Source organism: Dicentrarchus labrax, unplaced genomic scaffold (assembly GCF_905237075.1).
Source record: "Dicentrarchus labrax unplaced genomic scaffold, dlabrax2021, whole genome shotgun sequence".
NCBI classification, from domain to species: domain Eukaryota; kingdom Metazoa; phylum Chordata; class Actinopteri; family Moronidae; genus Dicentrarchus; species Dicentrarchus labrax.
In genome coordinates this window covers 5,522,233-5,528,345 of record NW_026136716.1, presented here as the reverse complement: position 1 = coordinate 5,528,345, position 6,113 = coordinate 5,522,233, and the positions used below count along the sequence as shown (strand labels likewise).

Below are 6,113 nucleotides of genomic sequence, written 5' to 3'. Positions count from 1 at the left end.
TTCATTTGTGACTGTTGTCATCTGCTTCATTGATGCCTAATGCAATCTCTGCTATCGCTACTGAGCAGTTTACTGCATTATGTCCTTATCAATCTTTCATAAAAGGCTGCAAATTCAGTATGTTAGGGCAGAGGATCTTAACTCCTGGAAGGATAGAAAGGATTATAGACAGGCCCACTGGAAATATGATTATTCTAACAATCATCTGGTGCACCACTAGGCCAACTGGTACCTTTTAAAGCAGTGGTTCTCAAAATGTTTGGTGTACAAGTACCCCACAAATGGTTAAACCTCAGGCTGAACCATTGTTCTAGAGAACACACATCAGCTCGGTTAGGGGACAAACAGTTCAGGATAAAGTTTGGATAAATTACTCAATCCAATGAAAGTGAGCCAATAGGATAGGTGGTGAGTTAGATGAGGTTAGATTAGTAGGCATCGTAAACTACTACTACTCAACTTTCTTTTCATATTGTGGACGTCCAAAAGTATCTCTCCTTCAAAAAAAGACATGCTTTTGAGAATATGGGGATAAATTATTGAAATGCTTTGCAGAAATATGAGGCACAAATGACATTTGTTCACTATGAAAGGCATTCAGACCACACACACAGATGTGCTGGTGCGTGTGTGCGTGTGTCTCTCTACGCCATATCATGGCTTTATAAGGAGAGGAGACAGTTTTATCTCAGTCGGTACCAAGAACAGATACAGCAGCAGAGATGGCTGAACAATAAGCTGTGTGGGAAGAAAACCACAGACAGTGAGCATTATTGCTCAGATTCCTACAGTCTTGTTGTCGCTGTGAGTTGTTTTGCATACATCAAACAAACCAGATACAACGTGGTAATTAGCCAGATCTAGAGTTATTTTGTTCCCTTTTACTCAGAACCAGGCTAACTGTTTCACCCTGTTTCCAGTCTTTATTTTAAGCTAAGCTAACCCCCAACGGCTTCACATATAGGATTGGTATTGAGTCCATTACTCAAAATATGAAACTATTCCTTTAAAGCAGAAATCAGATTCCTTACTTGGTTACATAGCAATATCACCCTGATATCTGGATGTCTTCCTAATAAGGCAGCTGGTTATTTTTAACAAAATCTAATATACTTTGGACCACATGAACAGGATTTAGTCTGATTTCCACTTTAAAATAGCTAGATGCTATAGACTACTCTACTTTGTTTCATGTTATAATCACACATACAAACACCCTTTAACATTATCAATGTCCGGCCTTGTAAGCATCATTTTGGCCTCCAAGCAGGAGTTTTTACTTTACTTCATTTACACATACAATTCATATTCAGATGAATCAGAAAACCTTCAGAAAGACAGCTACAACAGAGGACTGAGCAGTCTGTTCCAGGATGGGAGGACTGTTGGTTCCTTCTGTTCAAAGGAGCAGTCATACTTTGTTCTGTGATGATATTAAAAACTATGTTACCAGTCCTGTGCCAGGGCCAGGGCAGAGCAGATACAGTGCAACAGGGCGCACAATGTCCCTGACAAATGAAGATATCTAGTTATTTTTAAGAGGAACAAGTCAAACTGTTTGTTAGTGTGTGCTGTTGGTGTATGCTCGTCTGTTATTTATGTCTATGAACCGTTCTGCCGACCAGTCACATGTGTTGTAATGGACGCGGTGATATTAACGTGGTTCGATGATATCAAATCTCAGCCAGGATAACTTTCCCCTTTATATGATTATGTTTATAACATTACTAAAATATATTACACAGTGGAGAGAGAGAGAGAGAGAGAGAGAGAGGACTGACAGGCAACACAGGAAGAAGACTCTAATCCAGACTGGTCGTACAACATAGTGTGACATGACACAGCTGAAGTCATGATTTCATTAAAGGGTAGACAGGAAGGCAATAACTGATACAATACAGATCCAGATGGCTAGCTATCACCAAACTTATGAATATCACACACACAAACATCATAGCAGCTGGTGCCTGCAAGTCAGAAACACAACCTAAAGGAAGCATAAGAACAGTATTTTGGTAACATTTAACTGTAGTTTGCACTGAAAGTTAAGATTTCTTTGTGTAGCTGCACTGATAACACAGGTTTCCATCAACAGGCAGGCAGAACAAGCCCTTTCTAAACACTGCAACAGGCAGGTTTTATGCAATTTTTTGTGTCTAGATATAATCTGAAATGATCTTTTGGGAGTGTGTTTTATTTGGAGAAGCGCTGGGTTTACAAGGTCAGTAAAGAGTTACTATTGAGGAACACACTGACACTGACTGGAGGACACTAAACTTTGAGTTGGGGAGTTTCAGCATCTCTTATCTTTTCTTACTCTTCTCCTGAAGTCATAAAGCTAAATGACATACCAGGCAACCACCAAAATCGGCTGGGGCACGGCAATTAACCGAGATGGAATAATGCAGAAATAAACCTGGTGATATCATTAATAATGCAGAGACAAAGATATCCAGACCTTTTAGTCTGTAGAGTAGGTGAAGCTCCAAAAATCACTGGATCTTTACACCCTGCCAGCCTGGTAAACGCTCCCAGGGTTTTTACAACAACAAGTTAACATGGTGGCACTTATCGGCACAATAATCATGAGCCAGGATGATTTTGGTGTTAACAGGTGAAGGTGACCAACTGCCAGATGTCTCTCATTGGTCTTTATCCAGGCACACACTGAGAAAAAGAGATAAAATACTTGAAGGCTTAACCCTTTTTCTGTGTCTGTCATACTCTCTCTCTCTCTCTCTCTCTCTAAGGTGCCTCCTCGTCAGCTTATACGACATCTGTCACCACAAACGAATCCCTCTCGGTACGGAGCGTATCCTCTGAGACTAGAGACTAGGGATGTGAGCTGAGTTAACTTCGCGCTGTCAGCACGCTACCGCCTGCTCTGTAGAGCACTGGGTTCACACACAGACACACACTGGAGATCAGAGTTGGAGAGCTGTCACTGGGGTCAGTCGGGAGACGTGCGATATCTTGACAGAGCTGAAGTGTTCGCTGACACAGAAACACATGTAACACACTGCGGAGCCTCACAGTCTGTCCCCGTCTCTTTTTGTGACCAAGAGTGTGTATGTTTGTATATTTAAAGGACGTGTGTGTCCTTTCTACTTCAAGATAAGTCTGCCTATATTAGAACAATACGATTAGTTAAGATTAAGTGTATTTATAAACACATTTGACTATAAACAGGTCATATGCCTAACTGTTTACCACATTATAATCACATTTTAACCACTTAAATTAAATTAAATTAAATTAAATTAAATGAACCACTTTTTAATCTGATGCGACAGGAGAAACACACTGCTCTTAGCTCCATGCAGGAGAATCAGGGTTCAAGTTATGTGGGAGCATGAGAGAGCTGAGCGTTCATAAGAACAACCACTATTTTAATCACAAATAATGCATTTTTCAATGTAAGCAGTCTGTACTGACTGCTTGCTTTCTATATAATAATATACCAAAAAGGGCAGAATTACATTCTTTCACATTTCAGGCTATTGAAACTTTGTTGCAATATTTCAATTAAGTTTTGGGTTGTTGCATTGACAGTTTATATTTTATATTGTTGCAACCAACTTGATACAACTGTTGCAAGGTGTGTGTGTGTGTGTGTGTGTGTGTGTGTGTGTGTGTGTGTGTGTATTGGACCACGTAATGAGCTATGAAGTCTCTCTCCGTCTCTAACAGAAAGCACACCCGTTAGGCTATTATTTTTTATCTCTGCTAAAGTTATTAACATTTTTAGAGATGCCCACAAACGTTAGAAGAGAAATAAATAAAATCCATTTGTCCTTTCCAATCTTATGGGTTTGTTTGTTTGTTGTCTTTAATTTGCTCTCGTTTTATGGTTACTGCAACACAGGGCTCTTAAATGTTTAATCCTATTTGTTTTCAGTTGCTTGTAGAGTTGGTGATGCACTTCTGGCTTAAAAACATCAGTTAAACATAAAACATTTATATATTTACTGCATTATGCATTCAATAAATATGAGGTAACTCACAACCTGTGTTAGTAAATGAGTTATTGAAACCTTGTTTCTGCTCTTTACTTTAAAATAGCTGACATACTTCTGGAGATTTCACATTTAACTTCAGCAATATTCAACCATCAAGTATATTGGAAAAGCAAATACCATGGGCACATACAGTACAGGGAAATACTAAAAAACATATAACATAATAACATTTCTAAGATATCAAATACATATCAAATACAAATAATATATTTTCCATTTAATGAGCTCCCAAGACTCTGGTTGTTTACCAATTATGATGCTGCGGGAAGTCGAAAATGTCCACAGATTAAAAGACACACGTGCTTGCTTCCATTTTAGATTGCATTTCCCTGACTGGTCCTGCATTTTATAAAAAAAGCCCTTTGAATTTACACTTAATGCCGAGCAGCTGTTTACAGAGGAAAATACATCTGTTGACCCCAAACGAGGCATTTTATATACTTGTAGAAGAAGCCAAATATGTTGTCATGTCATAAATAAAGAAGATGGATTTAAAAAAATTGCCCTTCTGTGAGCTTGCCTTACAGCTTTAGAGAAATATTACTGGATATAATAATAATATAGTATGGTTTCACTGCATAAACAAATGTTTTTTTCTCGGCTCAAAACATAATTTCATAATTTGAAATAACCTTTAGCAGCCTCTTTCCCCTGCGTGTGATAGGAGCTCACCTTGTGGTGCGATGATGATGAGGAGGAGGAGGGAATCTGCAGGCCTCACTCTGGAGCAGTTTCTGTATGAGGAGGAAGAACATCACAGTGTTATAGGCCACAGTTTGATCTGAAAACACTGTATTCTCCTCTTCCTCCCTCCTCTTCAGTCTCTCCAGTGGCAGTAAATAGTTCAGTTCAGTGTGTGTGTGCTGCACAGATAATTAGTTACACCTGTGCTTTTATTGTTTAATTATGTTCTATATTATTATAGTGCCAGTGCAGGAATGTAACTACATTTACATTAGGTATTTATATGCATATGTATACTTCTACTCCACTACATGTCAGAGGAAAATATTGTACTTTTTACTCCACAACATTTATCTGACAGCTAATATATCGTTATTGGTTACTTTTCAGATCAATATTTTCATTACATTTCAGAGTAACTACTTCAGCTTCCCCTTAATACTTCTTCCAGCAGTGGACACAGTCAAGAGAAAGGTCAGTTAAGAATCATTTTAAACTAGCCTGTGTTACCTGTCATTTATACAGCCTTAAGCCGCCATTTAACTCAACTTAACAGCAGTCTTAACAACCTGACGAGCTCACCTTTTCTTCTGGTAAAACTTTGTCACTAGTTGTTTTCTCTTTCCGTCCATTACTTTACATTTTAACCCCACTTTCACTGCAGTTTTTTGGGGGGAAAAATATCACGTTCATGCGGAATAAGCGACGCCGTCAACAAACATGTGTAGGTGCGGACTAAACCATTTGCTCCTCACTGGGGGGGGATGGGTTTTTATTTTTTATGGGAAAAAATTAATACCTGCCTAATTGATTCAGAGCAGGGGTTAGCAGTAGCAGTTAGCATTAGGGTTATGTGATTTAGAAGAAGAAAAAACCTACAACCAGTAAAAGCCAATGACTTCCCCGTTATCTTTGTGCTTTAGATGTGGGGAAACATTTCCAACCATGTCTTGCTCTTCGTGTTTGCCCCTCAGAGAGCTCTCACATGTGAATGAGTTGGGTTTATGTTGAATCTCTGTCTAAAAGTGTGCATGTCCTAAGGTAGGAGGAGGCTGAGCTTCTGCTCTCCTCTTCTTAAAGTCTGAAAGTGTGTGTGAGGGAGGACAGAGACCACATACAGGCACTGCTTGAATATCCCAGCTTTAAGCATAATGGATATTGGACTAGGCATCTCTGTGTGCCTCTTGGTAAACTGAAACACCCACCATGGCCCTAACAACTCAGAGACTCAGAGAGCTTTTGCAGAGTTCATGTGAGGCTGGCAATCATCTGTCTATGCATCCATCTGAAGTTGGGTTTGGACCAACTTCATAATGCTGCTTATGAGTCTGTTTTTCCCCGTATCATTTCCCATAAAATACAGATTTTTAGAGGAGAGAGTGAGTCCTGAGACACCTTTCGAGTGCTGTG

The 6,113-nt window shown here is 39.2% G+C and overlaps 1 long non-coding RNA gene across 3 annotated transcripts in view; it reads right to left on the bottom strand.

Moving 5' to 3' along the window:
* LOC127378538 (uncharacterized) overlaps positions 1-5,431 on the bottom strand; it is a 184,572-nt gene extending 179,141 nt beyond the window's left edge. For all 3 annotated transcript variants that reach the window (XR_007888069.1, XR_007888071.1, XR_007888070.1), the window contains exons 1-2: positions 5,286-5,431; positions 4,692-4,753 (exon numbers count right to left, since the gene is read on the bottom strand). This is a non-coding gene — a long non-coding RNA (uncharacterized LOC127378538). The remainder of the gene's footprint in view (positions 1-4,691; positions 4,754-5,285) is intronic.
* Positions 5,432-6,113: the final 682 nt, after the last annotated feature.